Source organism: Panthera leo, chromosome A1 (genome assembly GCF_018350215.1).
Source record: "Panthera leo isolate Ple1 chromosome A1, P.leo_Ple1_pat1.1, whole genome shotgun sequence".
NCBI classification, from domain to species: Eukaryota; Metazoa; Chordata; class Mammalia; order Carnivora; family Felidae; genus Panthera; species Panthera leo.
In genome coordinates, this window is record NC_056679.1 from 147,732,120 (window position 1) to 147,751,101 (window position 18,982).

Genomic DNA, 18,982 nt, shown 5'->3' on the forward strand with positions numbered 1-18,982 from the left:
TCTGAGAGAGAGAGAGAGAGAGAGAGAGACAGACCATGAGCAGGGGAGGGGCAGAGAGAGAGGGAGACACAGATTCTGAAACAGTCTTTAGGCTCGGACCTGTCAGTGCACAGCTGGACTTGGGGCTTGAACTCATGGACTGCAAGATTATGACCTGAGCTGAAGTCAGATGCTTCACTGACTGAGCCATCCAGTCACCCCTACTTATTTTTATATATCAGATAGAAGAACTTATTTTTAAATATAATGTTAGGAGAACAAAAGCATTTTTTATCAAATGTGGCCAACTTTTTTAAACTTCTATCATGAATAAAATGCTATGAAAATAGGTTTGTTTCATGGTGCTCCTGGTTTTTTTACTAATTAAAATTTATTACAGAAATAATATATAACCAAGGATGATTTATTCCACTTAAAATATTCAATATGGCCTTAACATTACAAAATGTATGTCCTTATCAAGTATGAGTCCACCAAATGTGATTTCAAAGAGAGCAAACGATTTCATTAAACAAGATACCACTGAATGTCTACCATCTAATTCAATACAAATTTGATGACAAGTGTCTCTTTCAAAGTTGTTTTTCCAATATTTTTAATTGTGCATATGTCATAAAAATGAGGTCCCCAAATGATAAAACAAAAACTATTAGAATAAACAAAGTAATACAGATGAATTAAATAAACTATATTGTGATTGCTGAAATATTAGCTAAAATATGGTTATTCTATTTTCTAAGCCTCTGGAAAAAACATTAACATAACAAAACACAAAACAGCTACAATAACTTCCTAGCATTCCTTTCTTATAGGAAAACTTGTTGATTTTCCTGCTGAATTGATATACAGTATTTACTTCTGTTGCTGACTCCAGCACTTTGTTCCATCTCATTAATTCAAGGAGTAAGAAACATCAAGGAACATCAGGAACATCATTAATCCAAAGACCATTTCTGGCCATGCCTAAGTGAAGCTATTAAAGATATTTCAAGATCTGACTAAAATAGTTATTAAAAAGCCTAACCACTATGTCTCAATTTATTTTCCTAGATAATTGTTACATCTTTGTTTTGGGTCATGGATTGATACATGTCTTTGGTTTCATTTGCTGCATTATTTTCAGGCCAAGGTGAAAAGAAAATGTAAGTTACAATCAAAACTACAAAAAATCTCAAGCTAAGTTTTAGAATTTTCCCATATCATAATACAGTTCTCGTAGAAGGTCTGGTTTACTTAGAATCATTAGACACTCTGGTGTATGGTTCCTCTTTCATAGTCTGTATTAAGCAGAAAGTTCAGTTGTTATTCTATGTTTTGTTTAAGAATTGTAATTATATATCACTACCTGATTAAGAAGTTCAACGGTGCATTACAGGTACATATATGGGCAAGCAGCATGAGCTTTCTGAATTGATTTTTATTTAAATGCATGCTACTTTGGGTTTAGTATAATTTTACCACCCATTTATAATTTTACATTTAAAAGTGTGATTATTTCATTAATATCTGTTTCCCCACAAGATTGATAGCCTCATGGTGACAGTGACCTTATCTATTTCTCCACCCTAGCCCAGATAATGTAATCCCTGCTATGCAGTTAATAGTTGATGAATGTTTGATTAACAAAATTAAATTAATCAAATACACTGATAGAAAAATAATAAAATGTATAAATTGTTTTATTCTGGATTTTTTTTCTGTCCATATTAATGATTAATTTAATTTTAAATGGTGGCAGGGGAAGATACATACCTGCATTGATGCACGTAACACCCATACTCTCTCTCTCTCTCTCTCTCTCACACACACCCACCCCCCCCGCACACACACACACTTTTTTTTTTTTCTAAATTACCAGACATGGAAAGAGTTTAAAGTAACTAAGTCTGACATAATGATTATTTTCCCTCCAGTTATTCAAATACATTGACATCAGGTCCAAATGTATTCATTTTTTACTTTTAGATTTTTAAATAGTCATTTTTCTATGTATTTCTTTTTATATGACTCAAGGGACAAGGATTTCTAGGGAATTGCCCAGAACTACATAAATTATGTCTCTAAACTAGCCAGGATTTTTTAAATTTTTTTTTTATTTTTGGTTGATACTAGTTAATCATCCCCATTAAAATGGGGTGGATGCTTTTATTCCTAAACTGAGATCCTATACTTTCAGTCCGTTTTATCTTCTCTCTTAGTAATTCTTAGAGCAATTGTAATTATCATCTTGTGTTTTCCCAAACCTTCATCATAAAACTCACTGAAGCTCACTTCCCACTTAGCACTGTATAGACCCAGAATCCGTAATACGGTTCATGGATCCATCCTGCTCTGCATCAAAGCCATCAAAGGCACTTTGAATCTAGAGGCAGCATGCTATAGAAGAAAGAGAAATACCAACTACAGTTGTTACAAAACTTAGAGTTCATTTCCGGTTTTGGCCTTCAGAAGCTGTTTAAGCATGTGTATTCTCCTAATGTTTCTGATCTTGGGATTTCTTATCTGCAAATGGTGATCATTCTATATTAACAAAGTTAATAGCACTTACCTTATTAATAATTATAAGCTACATATATGTAAGTTACTCAGAGAAGTCAGTTTCTGGCTACAACATTAGAATGACTAATTATTAGCTGAATTCAACAAAAGTATAATGTCATCTGGGAAGGAAGCCATTGAAAAGAACATAAGGAACCTTACAAAAACAAATTTTACTTGGTCAAAATTTTCTAAGGGATTTCTCTCGTTATAAAAATGTCACCATAGCACAACTTCACATTAGATTTCCTTATTTAACAACAAGGCTGGACTGAGTTTCTGCACTCTTCTGGAAGGCAAGAGACTTCCAGTTATTTCTAATCATACTCGTACACATTTTCATATTAACCTAAAAATATTTTAATAAAATTACAGAGTGGAAGAAATTATCTAGAACACCTAGTTCTAAACTTTTTTAAAACAAAACAATTGATATAGAGGGTAATTATGACTTTCTCATGGTTTCTTAATACCAAACAGAGAGAATAAATGTCAAAACTCTTCATTCCTTCTAGCATACTGGCTCTGATCTCACTGATTTGCTAAGGTCCAGTTCCTTTCCATTCTCCAATTCCTGTTAAATTAAAACAAATTCTACCACCAAAAGAATCTCCTGCAAAATTACACCGACTGGGTCTTTTCCAAGTTCAGAATCTTCTTGCAATGGAAGTACCTATATTTCTATCTAGTTCTTGTGCTTTATGATTAATCATGACATTTGCATAACCTCTGTATTTGATCTGCACCACTGAGGAAAAGACAGAGAAGGAAAGCATGAGTGGTTAGTGACTGCTAGAGTACTTTGCCCATAGCCTGTGGTATGAAAGGACACGAGTGGGTTTAAAGTTCTTGGAAATAAAGAGTCAGAAATCCAAAAGTGAGTAGAGACTTCAGAATTTGCCAGCAGATCCCACTAGGTTAGTATTTATAATCCAATCTGCTGGAGTTTATGAAGCAGAAGAGTGAAAAATGTGAGACTCTGCTTGAGGCTGAAAACAAAAGAAGAGTGCCTCATTCTGACTTATGAGACTTATAGGCCAATAAATCTAACATGAGAAATACCATCCTTTAAAAATGAATACATGTTCATCTGTGATTTTGATCTCTAAAAATGATCTTGTTTTGAGAAATAGATTTGAAACGTTGAGCCACTCAGGTTTGCTTACATTCTCTACACTGTATTTATTTGATGCTGGCTAGTGTAAAATGATCATCAAACTACTCATCAAATCTAACAGACATTAAATATTGAAAGACAACTTCACCTGGCATGGACATGTTACTGAAATGATTCTACAATATGGATGCTATATCATGCTTGAGGGGCACTCTTCAGAAACATAGAACTCTTTAGAAACCCTTTTCTTTATATAAAGAATGACCAAGCTCAAGTGCAAGATGAGAATGGGATGACACAGAAATTTGTGATCACTTCTGCATTCCTAGTTTAAAATTTCAATGATACATTCTTATACTTAATAAATTATACTAAAAGAAAATGAAATATTTAAAACTCATGATTTCCTAAATATTTAGCTACATTTTACTACTGTATACACTCTTGGAGTTCTTTACATCTATTGTATCAGTGGGGTGAAAATAGTATGTAAGGGTGGGTTACTGAATATCTCTTCTCAGATATGTTCAGAGATGTTGGAGTCATGAAATTGGTCCTAGCTGGTAGGGTCTACAACACAGAAATTGTCAAATACTATAAATCAGTGATTGACTTATTGATTGATTATTGTCCCTTTTTTAGTAAAAGGCGAAAGATTTATGCGATCTAAAGAGAAACCAGAGTATTATTGTCCCTTTTTTAGAAAATATGATAAGGAAAATACAGTAATGAAGATAAAACTTTAAACGATGCTGTGTCTGCAGTTGTTATGTTGTGAATAGCACAAAACATTTAGAACATTTTCTTCTGGTATTCAAAAACTATCACCTAAGTTACCAAAGAAGTCACTCTTGCCATTGACTAGTGACAGAAGTTCAAACATAGAATGTGTCTTCTTTGTTTCACTTTTGTCTTACTCTGGAACGTAAACAAAAATAGCAACCAGGATTAATATCAGAATTATACTTGTCAATGATGTAAGTGACTATTCTGTTGTACCAGATAGTAATTAAACATTTATTCATGACTTTGAGACACTACCCTTGATAACAGAATTGTTAAATAGTAGACTTTGGAAGAAATGGCAATTCAATTTAGAGTTATAAGTATGCAGAATTCTTGATAAGGAAATTGTTTTACATGTCCCTCATAGTAGAAAGCTTTTTAATAACTTAATATATGTATGTATACACATGCTTTTTTTCTCTCAAAGACCCAGTTTCAAAATTTTGTCAGCTCAAAGAGAAAGTCTTGATATCATATAGAATGATTTCTGATGAGTTTTGGTTTCTACCTGGAACTATTACAAAGTTTTGAACAGATGACAGGCAAGATCTAATGTTTAAAAGAATCGTTCTCTGATATTGTATTGAGAATAGACTGATGGTAATAACCTAGCATCAGTGACCCCTAATTTTTAGATAGGGGCCCATGACTTAGGATAAAATTATGTTTCCTAGACAATGCTTGCGCTAAGCTGGGCCCATGTGATTGAACTCTGGCTAAAAGGTTGTGGGTGAAAGTAATGGGCACAGCCTCCGGATTACTTAAAGGAGAAGTATATTATGTTTCTTGTCTACATATGAGGACATTGAGATAGGTCAACTGAAGTATCTTGTCCAATGTCATACAATCAGTAAACAAGAAACCTGCATCTCAAACTAAGGTGGCTTCTTTCTAGAATCTGTTTGAAGCCACTATATTAAAGGGCCTTATAATATGTGATGTTTTTTCACACCAGTATGTGTCAGATGGTGGTTTAAAATTACTAGAGGATTTAAATTTCCAGTATATATTTTAAGCAGTCAATACAATTTCATTGAAGTGAAGATGGGTTGGGTCACCTGGGTGGCTCAGTCAATTAAGTTTCCGATTCTTGATTTCTGCTCAGGTGATGATCTCATGCTCATGGGATCAAATCCCACATTAGGCTCCACGCTGAGTATAAAGCCTGCTTAAGATTCTCTCTCCCTCTTCCTCTGACCCTCTCTTCAGCTCACACTCTATCTCTCTCTCAAAATAAATAAATATTTTTAAAAAGTCAAGATCGGTTGGGGAGATGGACAGATGGATGCCTTGGTCTGTGGATCAGAGGCTGCTGCAAGATACACAGCATTGTCTTGTAACTCACCGCTTGCATATCATTTCAGGTAAAATAAATTTAATCTGTATGATTGTGGTTGTGTATTTGTAGATACACACACATATACACATGTACACATACATGTATATGTGTGTGTACATGTGTATATGTGTGTGTATCTATGTATCAGTGATAAACTTAAAAATTTCAAAAATATATGCCTAAATGACGATTTTTAGTTTAGCCTACATTTAGTTTATGTAATTTTATTTATTTATTTATTTATTTATTTATTTATTTATTTTTTTAATATATGAAATTTACTGTCAAATTGGTTTCCATACAACACCCAGTGCTCATCCCAAAAGGTGCCCTCCTCAATACCCATCACCCACCCTGCCCTCCCTCCCACCCCCCATCAACCCTCAGTTTGTTCTCAGTTTTTAACAGTCTCTTATGCTTTGGCTCTCTCCCACTCTAACCTCTTTTTTTTTTTTTTTTTTTCCTTCCCCTCCCCCATGGGTTTCTGTTATGTTTCTCAGGGTCCACATAAGAGTGAAACCATATGGTATCTGTCTTTCTCTGTATGGCTTATTTCACTTAGCATCACACTCTCCAGTTCCATCCATGTTGCTACAAAAGGCCATATTTCATTTTTTCTCATTGCCACGTAGTATTCCATTGTGTATATAAACCACAATTTCTTTATCCATTCATCAGTTGATGGACATTTAGGCTCTTTCCATAATTTGGCTATTGTTGAGAGTGCCGCTATAAACATTGGGGTACAGGTGCCCCTATGCATCAGTACTCCTGTATCCCTTGGATAAATTCCTAAAATAGACCTACCCTATGACCCAGCAATAGTTTATGTAATTTTAATTCAGCATCATAGACACTATTATTCTAAGTCTCAAGAATGTGATCACTCAGAAATCATAAGAGCATAACCTAGTTTGGCTTTATTTCTGAGAAAATAAAAAGGCATGTTTGGAACCATTAAGTGATTTAAAAACTACCAACGTGCACAGTTACTTACCTCCAAAACACAACAAACTAGAAGCAAACATGGATTTTGACTTCTTGAATGATAAATAAGGGTCTCTGAATTCCAACAACTTTGCATTTGCTTTCTGTAGCCTCAGCATAATCACTGCCAACAATTTCAAAATATGAAATATTTCAAAGAACTTTATACAAAGCCTGTCAATAATTTAATTTGCAGATAAGATGAAACCAGGAGAGCAGCAAAAATTGACAACATACCCGAAAGAACACTATATTATTATAAAATGCCAAAGTCTAAACCTAAAAAAGCATGTTAGGAGAAACTTTTCAAATTACTGTGGCTATCATACTTTAATTTATTTTAGTGTGGACTTCTCTGTTGTCACAAATGATATGAGTGGGTAGACATGGCTTGACAAGCCTGTCTTAGCATCAGAACGGCTATGAAGAATAGGTCATATCCAAGAGAATGTTATTGAAGACACCCTCTTTTGTAAAACTTCAAATTGGATGGAGAAATTTGAGGGAAGAAGAGTTCAATATTTCTCTGAAGCACTGAAAACTGTTTTTATTGAATCACCGGAAAAGGAGAGCACAGACTCTGTGAAATATAGCCATGGTAAAATGTGTGAATTCCTGTGGAAGGTGGAAAGCAATTTTCACAAGATTGGACTGTGAGGGTGTAAAGTTTAAAGAAGTTGCTTCTACAGCTAGATCCCAGTTCTCCAGTAGAAGAATACCCTCCCCTCCACCCATAGTGAAATAGTAGCACTGGAACTAGTAAAATTTGATGTGGTAAAGTGTCCCTTTTGAGTTTACAAGGAATAAGTTCTTCAAGAAATAGTAACACTTGAGGATCTTAAAATACCTGTAATATAAGACTCTATTGCAGGATGCTGTGTGGGTTCAAATGCAGAATGCTACCTAAAGATTCAAAAGCCAATTGCCTTAGTAATTGCTGCAGCTGAATCATAAAGTGTACTTTCTTGCCATTTCTTACTAAATGGTCTGAATAAATGTAAATGACTGTGAGACTCTAAGTTTAGTCCTATACACAAGTGCAGATGAAATGAAAAAAAAAATCATTTACTAAATTTTGTTGAACTCAGTTCATACTTCCATCTGTGGGTATTGAACTCGAGTAGAAAATGTAGGCCATGCTTTTAAAACAATTACCTTTGTCCAGGGCAGTGTTTTAGATTTCATTTTAGCACTAGGATTTCAGATGAAGTAGCTCAGAGCCCACAGAAGTGAGCATGAGGAAAACATTCAGGGATGCTGTCTTTACAGGTAACTTCAAGTTGAGTGATGTATTTCTTTTTATGACTTTACATGTAACTTGGCTTGTGACTTTCTTTTTAGAAAGTTATCACAGAAATTATAAATGCAAAAACCTTTTTATTCTTCTCTCACAAGAACATAAACTGATGTAAACATGCATGTGTCTGAACACATATACACACATATATAATTTGGGAAGAAGGCCACAAAAGAATAAATTAAGACCAAAATTATTCATTCTAATGAAAGCAAAATAAAACTCAAAGTACCAACTTTAAGCAGTATTGGGTTAATTTCTCTCGCGAAAAGAAGACAGATGTAGAAAATTCAGTTTTAATACAGTAGATTCACTTCTTAGGATCTAAGTCTTTTCCTTTTCTTATTCTGCTATCTTTGGCATGTGACTTTAATTTTTACGGTGTAAAGCTGGCCATTCTACTTCCAGAGATGTGATCTCCAATCCAGGCCAAAAAAAAAAAAAAAAAAAAAAAAAAAAAAGTGGGGAAGGTAAATGGAAGGGGGTGGGAGGTGGTCCCCTGATTCCATCCACTTTTCAAGTGATTTCTGGGAGCCCCACCAAGCAATTTCTGGTTATGCTTTTTCCTTTTAAAACTGGATCCTTGGCTATCCTAGTTACAAAGAGTAACGAAAGGTTAATGTGTTAGCATTTTACAATGTTATAACGAAGGAGGCCCAGGGACACCCAATCTCTGTATAGCCAATCATCATGCCTGCCACAGCAAATCCATAACTCAAATACTTCAACGTTATGGAAGTGTTTCATCACTTATTTCTAGACCAGTGAAACAAACTGTTTAATATTAGTTTTGCCAATATACTATAATTCAGATATTGGATAATAAAATTAAATGAAAGGAAAAAAATAAAGACTTTTCTTATATTTAGAGACACTCTCATTCTCAAAGGCATTTGTAACAAGAAGTTAGTATACATCATATAAAATGACTGTAATATACTTTTTGAAAGTCCAAAAAACAGTATTTTGGTTGATTATTTCAGTAATTCTGGTTAAATTACCAGAATTTAGGCTAAAGAAGATTCTTAGCTGTTATTACTAAAAAACTTTTAAAAGTTCTCTAATTTCTTTGTTGTGATTGAAACCATTAAATATTTAACAGTGCAGAAAATATTAAATGATGTTCTATATTTTTGCCAATATAGTTCATGGCTGAAAGTTCCTACTTGTGGAGCTCTCTAAAAACAGGTAATTTCAAAATCCCTCTCCCAATAACTCAGAATAATTACCAGAGCCTTGAATTTTCTCTGAGACACCCTGGATCACAAATATTAACACCCCTGCTAGCATTTACTATGTTTAGTGTTACATTCAAAGTCTACAAACTGAAGAAACAGGCAGTATTTTCTGTTTTCTTCATCTGCCTTTTTTCTTACTAAATAAACTGAACATATTATGTGAAATGTCATGGAAAAAAGTTTAGTGAACATGGCTAACTTTGTAATAAAAAACAACAACAACTTTTGATAACCTCTGTTAGATTTGATGGAAAAATATCCTGTAAATTGCCATGCACAGGGCAGGGGAGAGGTTTGTGTTGCTCCTGGGAAGGCATGGGTAGGTACATGAGAATAAAAATAAAAGACTTTGAGAGAAATTGGATACCTTAGGCCTTGAGGTGGGTGTTGGGTCCTGTCAATTACAACTCAAGTTTAGAAACACTTGAGTGGGATTCTTGTGAAAATTGGACGAGGGAGTTGAATTTTGTACACAATAGTTAAGGGAGAGGAAGAGAAAACTACTCAAGGCAGCAGAATCCAAATGTTCAAGAAACCCTCAGCTTGTATTTGCATAATATAGACTTGAAGAAAAGTGAGTTTGAAAGTTGAGACTGTTTTCCTTTAGTAGTAAATAAATTGCATGTTCTTGATCTGAACATAGCACAATTTTAAATAGAAGCAAAGGGTTTTTGTTCAGAGTTCTTTGATTAAATGAAACAAATTAAACGGGCTGACTTGTAGCCCATTATAGAACCTAGATTTCCAAGGGCTTTAGTCTGCTGGAAAGTAAGGAAAGGTAATTCTCTTAATTGAATGTATGTATATATATTCATGGGCTGAATAATGGCCCCTCCAAAAACGCTTATGTCCTAATCCCTGGAACCTGTGAATATGTTACTTTACATAATTTTATTAATGTGATTCAATTAAGGATCTTATGACAATAAGATTATCCTAGATTATCCATCCAGGTGGGGCCAACATAATTATGGGTTCTTAGAAAAGGGGGTTTGGGTGACTCAGTTGGTTCAGGGTCTGACTCTCGATTTTGGCTCAGGTCATCATCTCACCAACATGAGACTGAGCCACGGTGTTGGGCTAAGTGGGGAGCGCAGAGCCTGCTTGGTATTTTCTCTCTTTCCCTTTCTCTCTGTCCCTCCTCCACTCATTTTCTCTCTCCCTCTCTCTCACAAAATAAATAAATGAGGTTTAAAAAAACTAAGAGGGAGGTTGGAAAAAGAGTCAGACAAGAAGATTTGAAGATGGAAGCAGAGGTTGGAGATAAGAGAAGATGCTATACTGTTGGCCTTGAAGATGGAGGAAGGGGCCACAAGCTTAGGAATGTGGGCATTTCCAGAAGCTAGAAAAACAAGGAAATTGATTTCCTCCTGGAGCTTCCAGAAAGAATACAGTCCTACCAACACCTGGTAGACTTATGACCTCCCGAATGCGAAGATAATAAATTGGTGTTGTTTTAAGACACTAAGTTTGCAGTAATTATTATAGTAGCAATAGGAAACCAACACACATAATATTTTGAGACTACCATTAATTTCTGTGTTTGGCACGTCTAAGATTGGAAGATTTATTTTCCTTCCAACTCTACGTGAACCTGAATTGCATAGCACTTAAATGAAAGGTTTTCTTACTACTCTAACCTATTTCCCTCTTTCAACACATGACCTTATTGTCAAGGTGTGGCCCATCGTTAGCATTTTCTTTCAGGAAAAATTGTATCTTTTCCTAATTCCTATTTTTGTTTTCTCTCATAACTACCACAGGTATTTCATTGTTACTGCTACTGGGCATGGGTCTTTAGAAAGTATTATTCCATTTTTTATAAGCAAGCCAAATACAGGTTTATTGTACTCTAAAGGTCAGTGCACAATTACTGGGGTCACTAATTGACTTTAATTTTTTATGGGATTTTCAGAAACTTGTAGTATATGTTCAGTCTGCATTTGCTATAAAAATGATTTAACAATTGGCAGTATTTCAAAAGTCTTAAAGAAAACACTGCCTGGACAAAAAGCACTGGTGAACTATAAATGTTTCATCAAGGCTAGGTTTCACCTAGGCTACGATGAGGAAATCCTATGTTGTAGAACAACTCTATGATAGGAATCAACTAAAAGCAAAGGAACAGTATATGTGACTGAAACCTACAGGGGAAAAAAAAAGGACGCTTTGATGATTTTACTTCTGTCATTTGTCTATTTTTAAATAAACTGAAAATATAATAGAGGAACTATACCAGTATAATTTAATGTACTACACTGTATTGTTTATTGATGGAATATAGAAGTAGCAAAATTACATTACTTCAAAACTTATTCTATGAAATTAGTTCAATTTCTGCTGCTTCTATCCATAATTTGTATTATTTCTGCACAACAGCTTTTGTTTATGATTTATAGACTTCAGGAGGTTTTGTATTTAAAAAAAATTTTTTTTAAGACAAGATATCTACATTGAGTGGCAATCCAGATATTCCTGAAGACCCTTGGAATTACTCCACTACTGTTCTTAACATATTTGCTTCCATGTTACAGTGAACATAAAGAAGCAAATTTATCAAACAGTAATCTTTTAGCTTCCTTAAAACAATGTCTAAATTGTTCAAATGGCTAAAAAACTTCATAGTTCCTGTATGTCTCTCTACGCACAGTTTTCCTTGGGCATTACATTTGGTGTTTAATTTCATTTGCTATTTCATTAATGAGGTGAAATTAATTTCACTTAGGCAATATTTCCATATTATGCCTGGGTATTTGATCAATAAACCATATATTTATTTCAATGTTATATATTGATTATATATTTTATGTATATGTAAACATAGGAGTCTATGTGTATATACATAATTTTATATAAGTCTATGTGGCAGTAACATTTTGTGTTCCAAAATTTCTAAGTCTACAGGTCATATGTTTATATAAGCAAACTCATACATTTACAAATATGCTATTTTCAGTAATGAACTGAAGTCTATTAAAATATATATTGCAATAATTTCTAAACAATAATCTCTAGTTAATAATTTCAATTATAGAGATTAAGTTAGATAATTAGTGTTAATGATATTTTTAGCTACTTATTCAGTAATATAGAGGTTATAAAATTCAAATAGTCTATATTTATGGGGGCCAGAACCACCTTAGTACTCCACTACAAGCCCAGTAAACTCTCAGTAGCAAGAATAAACTCTACCTTTTTTGACAGGAAGCAAGCAGAATGCACTTTTCCATTCCTTGGAGAGATAAACTGAATTAGGTACATGCAGTATTATGGTATAAACCAAGGTAAAGTGGGTAATGGAGTTTATATTAGCAACTGCACAAATGAAGTATGTGTACCTGGTCATGAAGAAGAAATTGCTCATGAAAATATACAAGAAATGATACTTCTTTGAACTTATTTGTAATTTGAAAATCATTTTATTTATATCACCACATTTAATATTCAACAACAGCCCTGTGAAGTAGATATTTTTATCTGGCTTCATGGAGAAGTCAAGTGCATTTTTCCAGTTCATTGGGCCATTAATTGGAGACGTATAGACTATTATGCTGGTAGTAAATGCACTGTTCTTTCTGGCCATATATATGATTTATTGGAAGCTGGATTTTCTTTTACTTGGGACTTTCCTCCATATCAGCCACATATGAACCAGAAATTGACTTTTTCTTTAGGCCTAAAAATAATTATGTAGGCCTATTGAAAGGTTGGGGGTCTAAATGCTGAGACACTATTCTCTTTGCAAAGTTTGTGTAGGATCTCTTTCAAAGGATCTCTACTAGTGAATTCACACCCTCTGTGTGAGTGTATACAACAAAACCAAATGAACCATGACAAAGTACTTCATATTAGAATGATTTGTTGAGGGCTAACAATAAGATCTCTCCAGATGTGCTTAGCCAAATTGTATACTAACTTAGAGCACTATTAAAATGTCATCAGAAAACTCTCTATTCTATGGTGATGTTTTTGCTTGGAGTCATGAAGATAAAAGCCTAAAATGCATTTTTCAGGCAGATATGTAATTAATTTTATTAAACAAATCATATGAAATGTAGTAATACAATATAGGAACACAGAAAATATTTGTTCTCTCTTCTGTTTCTCTGTGCCCATTGTTTCTCTCTGTATCATTGTTCATTTCATGTGTCAGCTTGACTGAGCCACAGTCTCCAGATTAAACATTATTTCTGGGAGTGTCTGAGAGTGGCATCATCAAATCTCTTGATGGTCTCAATATAACAAAAAGCAGACGAAAGGAGAACTGTTTTCTTTCTTGCTTATTTGAGGTGGGACATTGGTCTTCTGCTTTTGGACTGGAATTTATATCATCATCTCCCATAATTCTTAGATTTTCAGGCATAAACTGAATTATACCACTAGCTTTTATGGTCTCCAGCTTGCAGATGCTAGATCATGGGACTATTCATATCTACTTATCATGTATGTATGTACATACGTATGTATGTATGTATGTATGTATGTGTCTATCTATCTCCTAGTGACTGTTCCTGAGTCTTTTTTTCAAAGTTTTAGCTGAGATAATCAGATTGGCCTAACCTCTTATACACTCTTAGTACATTTTAGTGTGGCCAACCTGTGGGGTTGTGCTGTGGCTCATTGTTCAGCCAATAGTGACAGTGAAAACAGATTCTTTGAGAAGAGGCATCAGAATGGCAGGTAAGATACAATTATATAACATATGTTAAAAAAGATTACTGCCACTAAGCTCTAGAATAGAACGTGTCAAAGAGAAACTAAATTTATCAAAGGGAAATCATGTTTATAAATTAATAATATATTCATGAATAATTAATGATCTGAAAAGGATATTACACACTTATTAGAGTTAGTAGGATGAAGAAGGATTCAAAGATCCATTTGACAACATGTTCTACATAGAATACGGTATTCAACTGATAAATACAGTTATTGTGTTTGACCTTAGACAAAAACCTAAGACTGTATATACCCATGTGTTACGAAATTGAAGTACAGTTGAACATTTTTTTGTTTTCCTCCTGTATTTTGTGGTGGAGCTCTGTAAAGGGCAAATTTCTCAGGAATTGTGTACTTAATATTACACAGATTGTGGAAGAAAAATTGCAATGCGTGTACAAAAATTGGGCATCATTAGGCCATAGTGTGACTAAAATAAATTTTTAAGTTTGAGAATTATTCTTTTCTACTACTTACATAGGTTCCATATAAAGTGTTTCTTTTTCTTCATGATCTTTTTTCTAGGAAAAGTCATATTATGTCTAAAGCAGACTCTTCCATTAGTGATGATATCTTCCCACACACAATGAACCAAATGCAGATAAGGCAATTCACAAATACTGTTATTCTTAACAATTTAAATGGATTATCACAAATTCACTTCAATTTTATTGTTATGGTTATGAAATAAATTATTGGGGTCTACCTAAAATAGATATAACCTTTCTCTCACTGACACTAAAGTGAATCACTTGTAATTATCCTACAATGATTACTTCTATAATGTATTGCAACAATTCCAGAAAAGTGACAAAAAGAACCCACGAATTTAAAACATTCCATAAACTTTTATGCATAAAACATGCACTAATTTTGAAAATTATGTAGAAAAAGGTAAACTGGACAAAACTTATAGGACACAGGCAAGCATATGGTTAAAATAAATCGTATATCCAGACCTATGATTTTTATTATGCAAAAATATATGTTTTATAGTACAACAAAATATATAGGCAGTTGGGGCAGGGGGATAATTTCCTTACCAGCATTGTTTTCCTTTTCCCATTCTTCTTTTTGTCTCAAATTTTTATAGCACCAAATAATAATAATAACATTAGAAGTTGACGTATTAGCCCGTAACCTTAAATTAGCAATCACTTGATTGCTAATCACAGTTTTTTTTCCTGCATGCACCTAAATTTCATGTAAATTTCATGTAGCTGAAATATTGTATCTCCCATTTTTATTGTATCATAAGCCATGTCATTAGACCAGATGACTGAAAGAATGATAATGCTTTTAGTTTGGAGGCAATGCAATGAATCACCAGGAAACTGGTGGCAGATGTATCTTTCCAAGAAATAACGATGCAGGGCCAAAGAATACAAAAACTTTTGTACCGAAGTGAAGTAAGTTGAGGAAATTCAAACTGGGGCACTTTAAATGATCTCAGTCATCTTGTTAGACCTGTGCCAAGGGAATTACTCATTTAAGGAACATCATTCCTTTAAGGTTATTTACTCACATTACGTCCATTGCACACTAATAGGGGATGGAAGAAATAAAACATGTATATGACTCAAGTTTTCTTTCTTCTTTTCTTTTCTTTGCTTTTTTTAGTAGATTATATTCTCTTGCTGAGGCAGCAAAATACATACTATGCACAGACAAAAATAGCATATCGTATTTTTGACAGATGTGTTATCTGGTTACCTGAAATCAAATTCTGATGCTAAAACTTAGTAAATAAATTATATTAGACAATACATGTTTTTCTGGTGGCCAGTTTTATTATCTGAACAATGGAATAATAAGTTTTCTATAACTTAATGCCTTATCTAAATCTTCTGAAGAATTCCATAGGAGTACGTCTAATTATTATTCTCATTCCTACAGATAACAAACTAAGAACCAGAGAGAGGATGAAAAATATGCCAAAAGTTACATGGTTTATAAGCTGGGGTTGGAATAATACCTGTATATTTCTAAGACCCACACTCTTATCTTCTACATTATGTTCCCTTTGACTATTCTCTTTGACTACTTGCCTCAGGGTCAGATGCAATAAATGAAATCACTTTATAAATAGTAAATTTTTTATAATGTTCGTTATTATTATAACTTTCTACATACTCTTAATGGATACTATTTGAAAGGCTTACATGATACTTTTATTAAACTAGCATTTCAAAATTTAAACCGCCATAACATTACTGGAGTCATGGTTTCACTTTTTTGGTCAGGTTTTTAGAAATGTTTTATTAGAGATAGCTTCAGTATTATAGACATGGCTCTATAAAAACTTTAGGTCCTTTTTTTCCTCACACTGTTCCAGATAAATTCTAATATCAAAAATATGAGTATCATGATTTTCTTTCACACATATTGCCAGAATATTTTCCAAAATAGCTGCAAAAATTTACAACATCACCTCCTATGTTTAAATGTGCTAGCTTCATCACATTCTCATCAACATTACATACTACATAATTTTTAATACATTTTTAAAATAAGATTTATATTCTAAGATTGTTTTGTTTTAATTTCTTTCACTATTACATGCATATTTAACTATATTATATGTTTGTGGTACGTTTTGTCAAGTCATACTCACACAAATATATTTGTTCTTTATTCATTATAAATATTAATTTTCTCATACTTGAGGTTAACATATTGGATGATAGTTGTTTCTTTTATTTCATTCTTTTCCACTCTGCAAAAAAAAAAAAAAAAATTAAAGTTGTTATCTGAAGCTGCCAAAATAGGTGGAAACTAGTCTAAGTACTTTTGGGTCACTGTGTGTATGATTTAGTACATGGACTCATTTTAATCATATATCCCAATATATAATTAGACAAGAAGCTCACTCAATTCACACGTGAGATAATATCCGTGCCCAAGCCACAAAGAGTTGAAATGACTGAAATGTCAATTTACCTATGTCTAAATAACTTGTTTTTATGCACAGTGAGATTCCCATTAAATCCTTTTCCTAAAAGAAGTTAGATTTCGGCACAACAATTTCCTGCTGCTTTTTCATATGGCTCACTTTCCTCTATCATTATATTTGAAACTGCATCATTACTGTTGCAGAACATGAACTTATGATATGTAATGATGCTTTGAGGTAGAAGCACCGCAAATGAGAGTTGAAAGTCGTAATACTTCCTTATCCTTGTCTTCAGTTTGGGGATTGAATACATTCTTTCTCTTTTCCCCTCTGTTTGTGTGTGGCTATAAAAGACCTTTGTGGTTTCGGCTTGGATCTTTATTTTTTCCCCCAATATAATTGAAAATACTATATTTTCATTTCTATTTCATTTCCAAGGCTTCTCTGTGCTGTAAAAATTCAGGGTTAAATTTTAGGTTGTATAAAGAACTTTTTCATAGACAACAGAATGAAATAATATAAGTATTTTACATGACAAACAGTCAGCAATTTCTTCATAGCTTTCCTGAGAGGAAGGAGCATTTCCATAAAGGGAGAAATACTAGGGAAAATTTCAATAAAGGCCATATCAGAAAATAAAATTGATATCTATAATAAATCACCTTCTGTACTCCAGTGCCAAACAATGTCTTGACTAGACCTAGAAGGATTATTACCAGAGTGCTTTGGTGTATAATAATTTTGGTATTTTTTCCTCTATATATAGCTCTAAAATCTTACTAGTATTTGAAGTTGCACTCCATATTTTTCCTTCTGTAAAAGATATTGCAGTCTGGGATTTTTAAAAGTCAAATAAGGAAGATTTCATCTTCTTTGAATTTACAAAAATTGACCAAAAAATAACAATAAAATTATTAGCTATTTGGCATGAAAACAACTTTCATAGCAAGATTATATTTTTAAACTTCCATGTAACAGGTTAGTAGAAGTACAACTTTCTCATCTTACAGCTATTGGAACAGCTAACATATACTGAGTGGTTTCAAAGAAACATACTTACAATTAGCAATTAATACTACCTGGGTTTTTGTAACCTAATAAGGAGTGAAATCAGTTTTTATAAACTAAAGGAATTAAATTTAGACATATGTGAAGGACATTTAGACTAGATTGTTACCAATTATAACATTATAATCTAAATCAATCTAGTAACAGATTATTCCACACTGCTATTACTAGTATCATTTATAGATGTAAAAAAATGAAGCTTAAATAGACTAATTAATTTGGACAAGATCATAGGACTTGTAAGTGGCAGGTTAGAATTGAAATCCTGATCTGACTCCAGGACTCAGGCCCTTTTGGCTGCTAATTTTGTACCCAAGACTTCATTTGTCTATGTAAATTCCTTCTACGATCACAAAGATGTTTTGTTCTTCATCTTTAACAATGTGTACCTAATCTTTTAGGTCATAGTACCCTTGTTATTTAACCAATGTAACAATAATAACAATGATATATCCACATAACTATTCATTAGAATCTGTGGTAAATGTTTTAAAGCAATTATTATTATTATTATTATTATTATTATTTTGGTACTAAAAGCTGCCTTATTGCTTACATTTTAAACAAAAGGTACCCAAGATTTAGAGAGGTGAAAGTCCCAGAACAATTTTACACAAGAGGAAATGTTAGAGCTGGGATGCAAATTTAGTTCAGGCTCTGCAAAGCCCAAGCAGGTCTTAACTACAGGGATATGGTTTTCCTCACCTTCTTCTCAGTTGCTTAGATGAGTCTCCTTTCTCAGTCTAATGATGTATGTTATCATTTCTGCAATCACAGTATATCCCGATACATGGCTTAAATTCTGTTTACAAGAGGCTATATTACAGGGCTGTAAAAAGTATGAGTCAGGTCAGAGGCAGGCAGACCTGGGGTCAAATTCCATCTTCCACGTTAGCTAAATATTCACTAAAGGTAGAATAATTGGCTTGCCTAATTTCTTCATTTGTAAAAGGAAATAATAATGGTAATTAAATTCTGGGTTTGATTATTAACTAAGATA